The sequence below is a fragment of the Lagenorhynchus albirostris genome, chromosome 3, assembly GCF_949774975.1.
Source record: "Lagenorhynchus albirostris chromosome 3, mLagAlb1.1, whole genome shotgun sequence".
Lineage (NCBI taxonomy): Eukaryota > Metazoa > Chordata > Mammalia > Artiodactyla > Delphinidae > Lagenorhynchus > Lagenorhynchus albirostris.
In genome coordinates this window covers 81,783,971-81,800,374 of record NC_083097.1, presented here as the reverse complement: position 1 = coordinate 81,800,374, position 16,404 = coordinate 81,783,971, and positions in this window count along the sequence as shown.

Here is a 16,404-nt window from a genome sequence, read left to right as displayed (position 1 = left end):
ATTCACCATAACTGTTCATTAAATATTGAACTATTTTTTTAAAACATTTGTATTTTTTTAATTTTTATTAATTTATTTTTGTATACAGCAGATTCTTATTAGTTATCTGTTTTATACATATTAGTGTATACATGTCAATCCCAATCTCCAAATCCATGCCACGACAACCACCACCTCCCCCGCACTTTCCCCCTTTGGTGTGCATAGGTTTGTTCTCTACATCCGTGTCTCTATTTCTGCCTTGCAAACTGGATCATCTGTACTATTTTTCTAGATTCCACATATATGCATTAATATATTTGTTTTTCTCTTTCTGACTTACTTCACTCTGTATAATAGTCTCCAGGTCCACCCACATCTCTACAATTAACCCAATTTTGTTCCTTTTTATGGCTGAGTAATATTCCATTGTATATATGTACCATACTTCTATGTCCATTCATCTGTCAATGGGCATTTAGGTGGCTTCCACGACCTGGCTATTGTAAATGGTGCTGCAGTGAACATTGAGATGCGTGTGTCTTTTGAATTATGGTTTTCTCTTAGTATAAGCCCAGTAGTGGGATTGCTGGGTCACATAGTAATTCTATCTTTAGTTTTTTAAGGAACCTCCATACTGTTCTCCATAGTGGCTGTATCAATTTACATTCCCACCAACAGTGCAAGAGGGTTCCCTTTTCTCCACACCCTCTCCAGCATTTGTTGTTTGTAGATTTCCTGATGATGCCCAGTCTAACTGGTTTGAGGTGATACCTCATTGTAGATTTGATTTGCATTTCTCTAATAATTAGTGACGTTGAGCAGCTTTGCGTGTGCCTCTTGGCCATCTGTATGACTTCTTTGGAGGAATGTCTATTTAGGTTCTGCCTATTTCTGATTGGGTTTTTTTGTTTTTTTAATAGTGAGCTGCATGTGCTGTTTATATATTTTGGAGATTAATGCTTTGTCAGTTGCTTCATTTTCAAATATTTTTTCCCATTCTGAGGGTTGTCTTTTCATCTTGTTTATAGTTTCCCTTGCTGTGCAAAAGCCTTTAACTTTCCTTAGGTCCCATTTGTTTATTTTTGTTTTTATTTCCATTACTCTAGGAGGTGGGTCGAAAAAGATCGTGCTATGATTTATGTCATAGAGTATTCTTCCTATGTTTTCCTCTAAGAGTTTTATAGTGTCCAGTCTTACATTTAGGTCTCTAATCCATTTTGAGTTTATTTTTGTGTATGGTGTTAGGGAGTGTCTTAATTTCATTTTTTACATGTAGCTGTCCAGTTTTCCCAGCACCACTAATTGAAGAGATCTCCATTGTATATCCTTGCCTCCTTTGTCATAGATTACTGGACCCTCAGTGTGTGGGTTTATCTCTGGGCTTTCTATCCAGTTCCATTGATCTATATTTCTGCTTTTGTGCTGGTACCATATTGTCTTGACTACTGTAGCTTTGTAGTATAGTCTGAAGTCAAGGAGTCTGATTCTTCCAGCTCTCTTTTATTCCCTCCAGATTGCTTTGGCTATGTGGGGTCTTTTGTGTCTCCATACAAATTGTAAGACTTTTTGTTCTAGCTCTGTAAAAAATGTCATTGGTAATTTGATAGGTATTGCATTGATTCTATAGATTGCTTTGGGTAGTATAGTCATTTTCACAATATTGATTCTTCCAATGCAAGAATATGGTATATCTCCCCATCTGTTTGTGTCATCTTTGATTTTTTTCATCAGCGTCTTATAGTTTTCTGAGTACAGGTCTTTTACCTCCTTATGTAGGTTTATTTCTAGGGATTTTATTCGTTTTGTTTCAATGGTGGATGGGATTGTTTCCTTAATTTCTATTTCTAATCTTTCGTTGTTAGTGTATAGGAATGCAAGATATATCTGTGCATTAATTTTGTACCCTACAATTTTACCAAATTCATTGATTAGCCCTAGTAGTTTTCTGTTGGCATCTTTAGAATTATCTATGTATAGTATCATTTTATCTGCAAACAGTGACAATTTTACTTCTTCTTTTCCAGTTTGGATTCCTTTTATTTCTTTTTCTTCTCTGATTGCCGTGGCTGAGACTTCTAAAACTATGTTGAAAAATAGTGGTGAGAGTGGACACCCTTGTCTTGTTCCTGAGCTTAGAGGAAATGCTTTCAGTTTTTCACCATTGAGAATGAAGTTTGCTGTGGGTTTGTCATATATGGCCTTTATTATGTTGAGGTAGGTTCCCTCTATGCCCACTTTCTGGAGAGTTTTTACCATAAATGGCTGTTGAATTTTGTCAAAAGCTTTTTCTGCATGTATTGAGATGATCATATAGTTTTTATTCTTCAGCTTGTTAACATGTTGTATCACATTGATTGATTTTCGTATATTGACGAATTCTTGCATCCCTAGGTTAAATCCCACTTGATCATGGTGTATGATCCTTTTAATGTGTTGCTGGATTCTGTTTGCTAGTATTTTGTTGAGGATTTTTGCATCTATATTCATCAGTGATATTGGTTGGTAATTTTCTTTGTTTGTAGTATCTTTGTCTGGTTTTGGTATCAGGGTGATGGTGGCATCATAGAATGAATTTGATAGTGTTCCTTCCTCTGCAATTTTTTGGAAGACTTTCAGAAGTTAGGTGTTAGCTCTTCCATAATTGTTTGATAGAATTCACCTGTGAAGCCATCTGGTCCTGGCTTTTTGTTTGTTGGAAGATTTTTAATCACAGTTTCAATTCATTACTTGTGATTGGTCTGTTCATGTTTTCTATTTCTTCCTGGTTCAGTCTTGGAAGGTTACACCTTTTTAAGAATTTGTCCATTTCTTCCAGGTTGTCCATTTTATTGGCATGTAATTGCTTGTAAGTAGTCTGTTATGATGCTTTATATTTCTGCAGTGTCCATTGTAACTTCTCCTTTGTCATTTCTAATTTTACTGATTTGAGTCCTCCCCCTCTTTTTCTTGATGAGTCTATCTAATGTTTTATCAGTTTTGTTTGCCTTCTCAAAGAACAAGCTTTAATTTTTATTGATCTTTGCTCTTGTTTTCTTTGTTTGTATTTCATTTTTTTTCTGCTCTGATCTTTATGATTTCTTTCCTTCTACTAACTTTGGGTTTTGTTTGTTTTTCTTTCTCTAGTTCCTTTAGGTGTAAGGTTAGATTGTTTACCTGAGATTTTTCTTGTTTCTTGAGGTAGGATTGTATTGCTGTAAACTTCCCTGTTAGAACTGCTTTTGCTGCATCCCATATATTTTGGATCGTCGAGTTTTCATTATCATTTGTCTCTAGATATTTTTTGATTTCCTCTTTGATTGCTTCAGTGATCTCTTGCTTATTTAGTAATGTATTGTTTAGCCTCCATATGTTTGTGTTTTTTACATTTTTTTTGCCTGTAATTGTTTTCTAATTTCATAATGTTGTGGTCAGAAAAGATGCTTGATATGATTTCAGTTTTCTTAAATTACTGAGGCTTGATTTGTGACCCAAGATTTGATCCATCCTGGAGAGTGTTCCATGTGCACCTGAGAAGAAAATGTAATCTGCCGATTTTAGATGGAATTTCCTATAAATATCAATTAAATCTATCTGGTCTGTTGTGTCATTTAAAGCTTGTGTTTCCTTATTAATTTTCTGTCTGGATGATCTCTCTATTGGTGTAAGTGAGGTGTTAAAGTCCCCCATTATTATTGTGTTACTGTTGATTTCCTCTTTTGTAGCTCTTAACATTTGCCTTAAGTATTGAGGTGCTCCTGTGTTGGGTGCATATATATTTATAATTGTTATATCTTCTTCTTGGATTGATCCCTTCATCATTATGTAGTGTCCTTCCCTGTCTCTTATAACATTCTTTATTCTAAAGTCTATTTTATCTGATACAAGTATTGCTACTCCAGATTTCTTTCGATTTACATTTGCATGGAATATCTTTTTCCATCCCCTCACTTTCAGTCTCTGTGTGCCCCTAGGTCTGAAGTGGGTCTCTTGTAGACAGCATATAGATGGGTCTTGTTTTTGTATCCATTCAGTGAGCCTGTGTCTTTTGGTTGCAGCATTTAATCTTTTCACATTTAAGGTAATTATCATATGTATATTCCTATGACCATTTTCTTAATTGTTTTGGGTTTGTTTTTGTAGGTACCTTTCTTCTCTTTTGTTTCCCACTTAGAGAATTTCCTTTAGCATTTGTTGTAGAGCTGGTTTGATGGTGCTGAATTCTCTTAGCTTTTGCGTGTCTGTAAAACTTTTGATTTCTCCATCCAATCTAAATGCGTTCCTTTCCAGGTAGAGTAATCTTGGTTGTAGGTTCTTCCTTTTCATCACTTTAAATATATCATGCCACTCCCTTCTGGCTTGTAGAGTTTTTTCTGAGAAATCAGCTCTTAACCTTATGGGCGTTCCCTTATATGATATTTGTCGGTTTTCTCTCGTTGCTTTCAATAATTTTTCTTTGTCTTTAATTTTTGTTAATTTGATTACTATATGTCTCAGCATGTTTCTCCTTGGGTTTATCCTGCTTGGGACTCTCTGTGCTTCCTGGATTTGGGTCGCTATTTCCTTTCCCATGTTAGGGAATTTTTCAACTAGAATCTCTTCAAATATTTTCTTGGGTCCTTTCTCTCTCTCTTCTCCTTCTGCAACCCGTATAATGTGAATGTTGGTGCATTTAATGTTGTCCTGGAGGTTCCTTAGGCTGCCTTCATTTCTTTTCATTCTTTTTTTCTTTATTCTGTTCCATGGCAGTGAATCCACCATTTTTTCTTCCAGGTCACTTATCCATTCTTCTGCCTCAATTATTCTGCTATTTATTCCTTCTAGTATGTTTTTCATTTCAGTTATTGTATAGTTCACCTCTGTTAGTTTGTTCTTTAATTCTTCTATGTATTTGTTCTTTAATTCTTCTAGGTCTTTGTTAAACATTTCTTGCATCTTCTCGATCTTTGCCACCATTCTTTTTCCAAGGTCCTGGATCATCTTCACTATCATTATTCTGAATTCTTTTTCTGGAAGGTTGCCTATCTGCACTTCATTTAGCTGTTTTTCTGGGGTTTTATCTTGTGACTTCATCTGGTACATAGTCCTCTGCCTTTCCCTTTTGTCTATCTTTCTTTGAATGTGGTTTTCATTCCACAGGCTGCAGGATTGTAGTTCTTCTTGCTTCTGCTATCTGCCCTCTGGTGGATGAGTCTATCTAAGAGACTTGTGTAAGCTTCCTGATGGGTGGGACTGGTCATATATTGAACTATTTAATGAAATCCTGAAGTATTATTAACTTCATGTATACAGTTTTAAATAATTGGACTTCTTCCAGGCCAAGAGATACAATACTTTCTATATCTAAAACATTGATACCCGTCTTGAGGGTACAGAGCATGGAAGTAGTCATTCAAGGACAGATTTATATATGGCCATTTTTGTGGGTACCAGACATGAATCTCATGCATGCAGGTTTGATTAAAATGTTGACAAAATGATATTGTCATCCTGATAAGTTTAAAAAGAGGAAAAGTGTTACAATTAGGAAATAATGACTTTTCTCTCACTTATATAGTGAAAAATTTCAAAGTTAATAGAAGAGCGTTTTAAAGGGAAATATTTGTCACAGTTATGAAGTTAGTGTTGTAAATAAATAACAAAAATATATACTAATTAAAAATTGTTTTAATGCTCTCTAATCCTAAAAAGATTTTAAATAACTTAATGAATTCAGTAGCTTCTTACTTCTTGGAGCACAAATACATAGTAACATACTCCAAATGAGTAGGCAGGTAGATATTTGCTAAATGATTTAAGTGGTTTGATTTAAAGTAGTCAATAAGCTCATAAAAACACAGGATGCAACTAAATATATGCACCCTTGAAACACATTGTTATTTTAGCATTGGGTACCTTAAATGTGTGCATGTAGTTTTGGGATGTGAAGAAAAAAATATGTTCTTTCTTTTTGTAAAAAAAAAAAGAAAATCTTTTCAAGAAAAAGATATATACAGTGTCATAGAGGATGAGCAAGGAAAGAATAAACTTAGGGTATGTGTACTGTCTTTCGAACCATTAATACATTCAGTTATTGGGAAAATTGTTTAAGTAATTAATAAGAATCTGCAAATTTTTTCCTGCAATTTTTATCATTTTTTATGACTACTAGAATGTGGGGCCAAGCATACACAACAGAGTTCCCTGCTCATTTTGTATTCTTCCCACAAATATTTGTTGAGTGTTTCCTGCAGAGAAAGAAGAATAAGACAGAAAAAGAGGAATTTAGAATTTCTTGAAAGTGCATAATTGAATAGACCTAAGTTTAAACAGATGCTAATATCAAACAAGGTATTTTCTCTTAAGCTGTGAGAACCCATTAGTATGCCTTGTATATAGATGGTACCCCTGGAGCAAAGGAGATAGAGAAAGCAATGAATTAATTTGAAAAAATTTCTGTGTTTTTGAATTTAAACAAGTGCCTGGGATCACTCTCATTTGACAAGTTTGACATTCATGCTGTGTGAATTGAGAGCTCTAGCAGCCTGGGTCAGTCTAAGCAAGAAACAGAAACCACACACTAGACTAAACAGGGGAAACTTAATACAAAGATTTGTTAATCATGATTTAATAAGTGATTGTCTATTGAAAGACAAATTCTGGATTAATGTGTTTGTTTGCAAATAAAGTTTCTAGGGCAACATTCTACTGGGGTTGTTATTTTTAAGAAGTATTATTTCAAGTGCCCCTAGCACTGCTTATCATGAGAAACAAGGTATCATGGGAAGAGTGTTTGAAAGGGCTCAAAAGAACTGTGATTCCAGTTCTTCTTTTGTTAGTATTTCCTTAAGAGCTTCTGAAAGTCTCTAAATGTCTTATTCTCCTCAAACTTTAAAATAAATTCATCCCCCCAAAGATGTGATAAAAAGCAAATGAAATAATGTAGGTAAAAGCTCTTGAAAGCATTAAAATGTTAACAAAAGTGAGATTTCATTGACATTGTTGATCAAAGTGGTCGCTTAAGTTCTCCACCAAAATAAGTAAATGTCTGAAATCCTTCTGCCTGTCAAGTAACAATGAGAAGAGATATACCAAAAATAACCATTTCAAAAGATTTCTTGCCTAAGGATTGGGTAAGTGTTCTCCCAGCAGCATTGTACAGCAGTTTCATAGAAGAGACACAGATGCAACTTGGCTACTGGGGAGAAGGGATAAATGTTCAGGAAGGATTAGCTGGTGGGAGTAGTGCTCATTTGTACCTTGCCTGTCTGTCTCTGGTGTATGGATGTGAACTTTTAACAAACTAGTCTACAAAGCTTTTCTTTTCCTCTGTTAAATGGGAAAGAAACAAATAAATTGTGGTTCCAGGGTGCTGAATTAGTTATTGATATAGCACTGTGGATTTAATTTGTTATTTAGCTCTGGCAGTGATCAACTTACTCCAGGAAACATAAGGAGTCATAACTCTAATCATTTTTCCCAGTCGCTTCAGAACATGTTAGGAGCACACAATAGGTCATCCAAATCACATAACTAATCAGCCCTGAAAGTAGGAGAATCAGTCATTTCATTACAGCTGGTCATGTTCTCGCTGCTGGCTGGTTTTTCATATAATATTAAAATTTAATTTTATCAAATACTCTTGAATATATCATGCAAAAAAGTTATATTTTTAGTTTTTTGTATTCACAATTTTTAAATATGTGTACATTAACCTATATCTCTCCATGTTTTCATATTTAGAACTTAAGCGTCTTTTGTTAATGCTATCATACTTCTCTGGGTTTTCATTACATGAGAGTTCTATTCTGTTAAATTCATTGCAATTAATCTCCCTAATTATTACATAAAAAATAGAGTAAGGGCTTTGCTGGTGGCGCAGTGGTTAAGAATCTGCCTGCCAATGCAGGGGACACAGGTTTGAGCCCTGGTCTGGGAAGATCCCACATGCCATAGAGCAACTTAGCCCATGTGCCACAACTACTAAGCCTGCACTCTGGAGCCACGAGCCACAACTACTGAGCCCACATGCCACAACTACTGAAGCCCACATGCCTAGAGCCAGTGCTCTGCAACAAGAGAAGCCACTACAATGAGAAGCCTGCGCACCACAACAAAGAGCAGCCTCCCCTCGCCGCAAATAGAGAAAGCCTGCATGCAGCAATGAAGACCCAACACAGCCAAAAATAAAATAAATTAAAGATGTTAAAAATGAATTTAAAAAAATACTCTTTAGAAAAAACAGAGTAAAATTTCTTAGGTAAATTGTCAAAATCGTTTTATTTGATTATTTTAATCTTCAAGGAACATTTTTCTGAAGTAGTAGTTACTGGTTTACCTTCCATATATCAAAGCCATACTTTCAAACATTACTTTGAGAAAATTTAAAGTAATAGAGAATCTATGATGCTGATTTTGAGACTTCATGGAATAGATATCCATTAGCATTTTTTTCAGATATCCTCCAGATTTTTAAAGTAAAATATACAGAATATTACAGATAAATGTGAGCTCTTTGAATACACTTCCACTCCCTACCACTCTTCTCTTTCCATTTCCCTCCATTTTTACCTCAGAGTTAAATATTATTGCAACAAGTACCACATCGCACCTAAAGTGTTGGTGTAGTATCAAAGTATATCCAGACTTATCTGAAAAGTTGGGCTGGATTTTCATTGTATGTTTCAATTGGAACAATGTATTGTAACAGATTAAATGTAGAATCTTATACGAGAGTATCACTATCTTCCAGTAAGCCAGACCAAAAGGAAAAAAAAAAGTAAAACAAGGCTACCATTTTCAAAAATTTATTTTGCTTTGGAAAATATTTTAAATTTTTTAAAAGTGTGTTTTTTATGTTAACATGTAGTGAATGAATTATCTTATTTTAAAAAGCTTAGCATTCAGACAATTCTGATATTAGAATATTTCTTTTCATATAGTGAATGAATATAAAATGATCATCTGCCTTCTTATATCATTCCATGGATGCTGATGCTATGCAACTTTTTTTTTAATCTCTTGGGAAATCACACTTTCCTTGAGTTTCCAGGTGATAGAAACATTTGATGAAAATAACAATTAGTCTTAACAACCGAAGTAGAAATACCTATTTAATAGGTACTTTATTATATTTTAACTGCCCTGTTGTTCTGATTATCACTGATATGGACTTACATTACTTATGATGACCTATGGACTTTGTTTTAAAAGTGATATAAAATAGAAAGCCAAAGAACAGGAAAAATACTGCAAGAGAAATACTTTGTCAGACGAATGGGGTCCAGAATATAGACGAATTCATACAATTCAATAAGGAGATAAACGTCCCAATTTTATTTTTGTTTTTTATTTTTGTTTTTTTTTGTGGTATGCGGACCTCTCACTGTTGTGGCCTCCCCCGTTGCAGAGCACAGGCTCCAGACGCGCAAGCTCAGTGGCCATGGCTCACGGGCCCAGCCGTTCCGCAGCATGTGGGATCCTCCCGGACGGGGGCACAAACCGATGTCCCCTGCATCGGCAGGTGGACCCTCAACCACTGCGCCACCAGGGAAGCCCAACATCCCAATTTTAAAACGTGCACGTAAGAGACTACTACAAGCAACTACATGCCAATAAAATGGACAACCTGGAAGAAATGGACAGGTTTTTCTTAGAAAAGTACAACCTCCCAAGACTGAACCAGGAAGAAACAGAAAATATGAACAGACAAATCACAGGTAATGAAATCGAAACTGTGATGAAAAATCTTCCAACAAACTAAAGTCCAGGACCAGATAGCTTCAACAGTGAATTGTATCAAACATTAGAGAAGAGCTAACACCTATCCTACTCAAACTCTTCCAAAAATTGCAGAGGGTGGAACACTTCCAAACTCATTCTATGAGGCCACCATCACCTGATTCCAAAACCAGAAAAAGATATCACAAAAAAAGAAAATTACAGATCAATATCACTGGTGGACATAGATACAAAAATCCTCAACAAAATATTAGCAAACAGAATCCAACAACACATTAAAAGGATCATACACCATGATAAAGTGAGATTTATTGCAGGGACGCAAGGATTCTTCAATATATGCAAATCAATCAGTGTGATACACCATATTAACAAATTGAAGAATAAAATCCATATGAACATCTTAACAGATGCAGAAAAAGCTTTTGACAAACAGCAACACCCTTTTATGATTAAAAACTCTCCAGAAAGTGGGCATAGAGGGAACCTACCTCAACATAATAGATGCTATATACGACAAACCCACAAAAAACATTATTCTCAATGGTGAAAAACTGAAAGCATTTCCTCTAAGCTCGAGAAAAAGACAAGGGTGTCCACTCTCACCACTATTATTCAACATAGTTTTGGAAGTCCTAGCCAAGGCAATCAGAGAAGAAAAAGAAATAAAAAGGAATCCAAACTGGAAAAGAAGAAGTAAAACTGTCACTGTTTGCAGATAAAATGATACTATACAGAGAGAATCCTAAAGATGCCACCAGAAAACTACTAGAGGTCTTCAATGAATTTAGCAAAGTCTCAGGATAATTAATACACAGAAATCTCTTGCATTCATATACACTAACAACAGAAATCAGAACAAAGAAAAAAATCAACAACAAAGATCAGAAAGAGAAGTTAAGGAAACAATCCCATTACCATTGCAACAAAAAGAATAAAATACCTAGGAATAAACCTACCTAAGGAGACAAAATACCTGTATGGAGAAAATTATAAGACCCTGGTGAAAGAAATTAAAGATGATACAAACAGATGGAGAGATATACCATGTTCTTGGATTGGAAGAATCAACATTGTGAAAATGACTATACGACCCAAAGCAATCTACAGATTCAATGCAATCCCTATCAAATTACCAATAGCATTTTTCACAGAACTAGAACAAAAATTTTACAGTTTGCATGGAAACACAAAAGACCCCAAGTAGCCAAAGCAATCTTGAGGGAAAAAAATGCAGCTGGAGGAATCAGGCTCCCTGCCTTCAGATGATACTACAAAGCTACAGTAATCAAGACAATATGGTACTGGCACAAAAAACAGAAATATAGATCAATGGAACAGGATGGAAAGCCCAGAGGTAAACCCACGCATATATGGTCACCTTAACTTTGATAAAGGAGGCAAGAATATACAATGGAGAAAAGACAGCCTCTTCAATAAATGGTACTAGGAAGACTGGACAGCTACATGTAAAAGAATGAAATTAGAACACTTCCTAACACCATACACAAAAATAAACTCAAAATGGATTAAAAACCTAAATATAAGGCCAGACACTATAAAACTCTTAGAGGAAAGCATAGGAAGAACACTCTTTGACATAAAACATAGCAAGAGGGGCTTCCCTGGTGGCGCAGTGATTGAGAGTCCGCCTCCCGATGCAGGGGACACAGGTTTGTGCCCCGGTCCAGGAGGATCCCACATGCTGCGGAGCGGCTGGGCCCGTGAGCCATGGCTGCTGAGCCTGCATGGCCGGAGCCTGTGCTCTGCAGTGGGAGAGGCCACAACAGTGAGAGGCCCGCATACTGCGAAAAAAAAAAAGAAACATAGCAAGATCTTTTTTGACCCACCTCCTAGAGTAATGAAAATAAAAACAGAAATAAACAAATGGGACCTAATGAAGCGTAAAAACTTTTTCACAGCAAAGGAAACCATATACAAGATGAAAAGACAACCCTCAGAATGGGAGAAAACATTTGCAAATGAAGCAAGTGACAAAGGATTAATCTCCACAATATGCAAACAGCTCATGCAGCTCAATATGAAAAAACAACCCAATCAAAAAATGGGCTAAAGACCTAAATAGACATTCCTCCAAAGAAAACATACAGATGGCCAACAAACACATGAAAAGATGCTCAACATCCCTAATTATTAGAGAAATGCAAATCAAAACCAAAATGAGGTGTCACCTCACACTGGTCAGAATGGCCATCATCAAAGAATCTACAAACAATAAATGCTGGAAGAATCTACAAACAATAAATGCTGGAGAGGGTGTGGAGAAAAGGGAACCCTCATACATGCTTGGTGGGAATGTAAATTGTTACAGCCGTATGTAGAGCAGTGTGGAGGTTTCTTTAGAAAACTAAAAATAGAACTACCATATGACCCAGCAATCCCATTGCTGGGCATATACCCTGAGAAAACCATAATTCAAAAAGACTCATGCACCATAATGTTCATTGAAGCTCTATTTACAATAGCCAGGGCATGGAAGCAACCTTAGTTTCCATCAACAGATGAATGGATAAAGAAGATGTGACAAATATATGCAATGGAATATTACTCAGCCATGAAAATAAACGAAATTGAGTTATTTGTAGTGAGGTGGATGGACTTAGAAACTGTCATACAGAGTGAAGTAAGTCAGAAAGAGAAAAACGAATATCATATGCTGACAGATATATATGGAATCTGAAAAAAAAAAAAGGTTCTGAAGAACCTAGGGGTAGGACAGGAATAAAGACACAGACATAGAGAATGTACTTGAGGACACAGGGAGGTGGAAGGGTAAGCTGGGACAAAGTGAGAGAGTGGCATGGACATATATACACTACCAAATGTAAAATAGATAGGGAAGCAGCCACATAGCACAGGGATATCAGCTCAGTGCTTTGTGACCACCGAGAGGGGTGGGATAGGGAGAGTGGGAGGCAGATGCAAGAGGGAGGCCATATGGGGATATATGTATATGTATAGCTGATTCACTTTGTTATAAAGCAGCAATTAACACAACATTGTAAAGCAATTATACTCCAATAAAGAGGTAAAAAAACAAACCAAAAAAAACAACATGTGCACCCCAATGTTCATTGCAGTACTATTTACAATAGCCAGGGCATGGAAGCAACCTAAATGTCCATCAGCAGAGGAATGGATAAAGAAAATATGGTACATAGATACAATATAATATTACTCAGCCATCAAAAGGAATGAAATTGGGTCATTTGTAGAGACGTGGATGGACCTAGAGACTGTCATACAGAGTGAAGTAAGTCAGAAAGAGAAAAAGTAATATCGTAAATTAACGCGTATGTGTGGAATCTAGAAAAATGGTATAGATAATCTTATTTGCAAGGCAGAAGTAGACACACAGACGGAGAGAACAAATGTATGGATACCAAGGGGGAATGGCGGGTGGGAGGAATTGGGAGATTGAGAATGACATATATACACTATTGATACTATGTATAAAATAGATAACTAATGAGAACGTACTGTATAGCACAGGGAACTCTGCACTATGCTCTGTGGTGACCTAAATGGGAAGGAAATCCAAAAAAGAGGGGATATATGTATACATATAGCTGATTCACTTTGCTGTACAGTAGAAACTAACACAACTATACTCCAATAAAAAATAATTTTTAAAAAGTTAAAAGAATGTGCAGAAGATTTGAACAGAAACTTACCAAGTAGGTGTACAACAAGCCAGTAAGCACACACAGAGATGCTCATCATCAGTTGTCATCAGGAATATTAAAGTTAAAAGTATAATGAAATATCACTACAAACTCATTAAAATGAGTAAAAATTGAAAGGCTTTTAAAAATATCAACAGTTGGTGATAATATAATGCATCTGGAACCCTCAGGCACAGCTATTGTGAATGCAAATGTTAAGCACTTTGAAAAGTTAACAGAATTTTAAAATTTAAGCTTATATCCACCATACCATCCATTCCTCTCTTAGGTACTTGTAACAAAGAAAAGGAATATATTCCAGAGAATGGCTCAGATACAATTGCTGTTAGGGGCTTTATTCACAACAGCTCCAAACTGGAAATAACCAAACAACCAACAATAGATAAATATGTAAAGACTTTGTGATATTTACCACAGTTGAATACTCTTTAGCAACAAAGGAACAAACTACTGATATAATGTGGGTGAATCTAAAAATTATTATGCTGAGTGAAATAATCCAGACAAGAAGGGTACATAAAGTTCGGTTCCATTTATGTAAACTTCTAGAAAATAAAATTAATCTGTTGTGACAAGGATGAGATCATTTGTTGCTTGGGGCCTGGAGGAGAGGAAATAATGGAATGCAAAGGGGAATGAGGAAACTTTTGGGGGTGATGGAACTGTTCTTAGTTCTGACAAGGGATCTATAGCTAAATACATTTCTCAAAGTTCACTCAGTTATAAACTTTAAAGGGTTGTAATTTATTGTACATAAATTATACAGCAATAAAACTGATTTAAAAAAACAAAAATGGAATTGCACATATCTTTAATGAATATAATACTATTGAGATTTTTCTATTTTTAGCTTTGATAAATGATGTTTTTCAAGGAATTTTCCCATTTCATTTAGATTAGCAAATACATTTGCACCAAGTTGTGATTATGCTATTCTGCTGTTGTTCTCATGTAGGTATGATTTATAGTGAAGTCCACTTTTTTCATTATTAATATTGGAAATTTGTGTTTTATGTCTTTCTTCTTGATCAGTCTTTCTAGGACTTTAGCAATTTTATTAATATTTCTGGAGAACTAACATTAACTTTTGGTGATTTGTATCTATTGCACAACTGCTTTTAATTTTATTGATTTCTGTTATTTTATTTATTACTATATGCTTCTACTTTCTTTTGATTGATTTCTTGCTCATTTCTAAACTTTACTTTCATACTTAAATAATTGAATTTTAGCCTTTCTTCTTATCTCATATGTATTTAAAGCCAAATATTTTCCTATTAATTTTAGATGTATTCCATATATTTTTATATGTCACATCTTCATTATCTTTTCAGTACAAAATTTCTAATTTCCTTTGAGATTTATTCCTTGAATCATGTTTGAAGTATACTGTTTTACATTCATTCAAATATTTGTATACTTCTTAATTTAACTTTCTGTTATTTGATTTTTTTGTCATTGATTGGTTTGATTTCTAATTTTTAAATTTTGTTGTTTGGCCCAAAATATAGTCAATACTTATAAAATATTTCATGTGTGCTTGAAAAGAGCCATTTGCCATTTATATACATATATATATATATATGTATTTATTTTTCTGCCTTTTGTGGGTGTACTGTTCTGCACATGCTGATTAGTCCAAATCTGTTACTTCTATTTTTCTTATCTTCTGTACTCTTACTGACTTTTTCTCTTTTTCTATTACATATTGAAAAAGTACTAAAATCTCCTATGTTAATGATCAATATGTCTTTTTTTCTCCTTTCACTTCAGTCAAGTTTTTGCTTTAAATATTTTGAATCAATGTTATTTTTTAATATATTGACTTTTTTATTTTAAAATAATTATCTAATAAGCATCATTATTGTGACCACTTCTGAGTCTGTTTCTAATGTTCACTTTTATTGATTGATCGATATTTCTATCTTATCTTGTTGCTAATCCAAAAAGAGCATAGGAGGGACTCAAACTGCATGAAATACAAATAAATTGTGGGTTAAAAATATTTAAAAATGCAGTGAACCTAAAGGACATTTAATATGTACACATAATTAGAGAACCCAAAAAAGAAAACCAGAACACTTGAAGTAACCAAAAATTAAAGATGTATTTGTAGAAGAATTCTCTGCAATAAAAAGGATACTTATTAGACTTATTAGTATGTCATAGTGTATAACAGGACAAATTGTTTGGAATGTCAATACAAAGTCAACACCTTGGCATAACCTGTTACGTTTTTAGAACTTCAGATTGTTTACACAATAAAACAAATTTTTTTCACCTATAAAATGAAATATATCAGGTTGAATTTCAGAATTCTCAATAAAAACACTCACTTATTGGAACATGTCTGCAAAATCTGCAAATTCATTCAAGGAAAGAAAGACGAAGCAAGAATTGTATTTTATGTTTGGCTAAAATGTCTTTCACACAGAATTGCTGTAGACAACAGTCCTGAAGTTAGGTGAACAAAGAGAATATTTTTTTCCTGATCCCCAATCAAGAAGACTACATAAGATGAACTTCCATCTTATGAAAGTTCAAGAGATGGTGGGACAACTACTGCAAATGGAAGGAAAATATTCCATTTATTTTTATGAAGTAAATCTAGGAATGATAGAAAAATCTGACAAAGATAGGCGCTGTTGGGGGCTTCTCTGGTGGCCCAGTGGTTAAGAATCTGCCTGCTAATGCAGGGGACGCGGGTTCGAGCCCTGGTCTGGGAAGATCCCACATGCTGCGGAGCAACTAGGCCCGTGAGCCACAACTACTGAGCCTGCGCGTCTGGAGCCTGTGCCCCGCAACAAGAGAAGCCGCTATAGTGAGGCCCACGCACCGTGATTAAGAGTGGCCCCCTGCTTGCCACAACTAGAGAAAGCCCTCGCACAGAAACGAAGATCCAACACAGCAAAAATAAATTAATTAATTAATAAACTCCTACCCCCAACATCTTCTTTAAAAAAAAAAAGGGCTTCCCTGGTGGCGCAGTGGTTGAGAGTCCGCCTGCTGATGCAGGGGA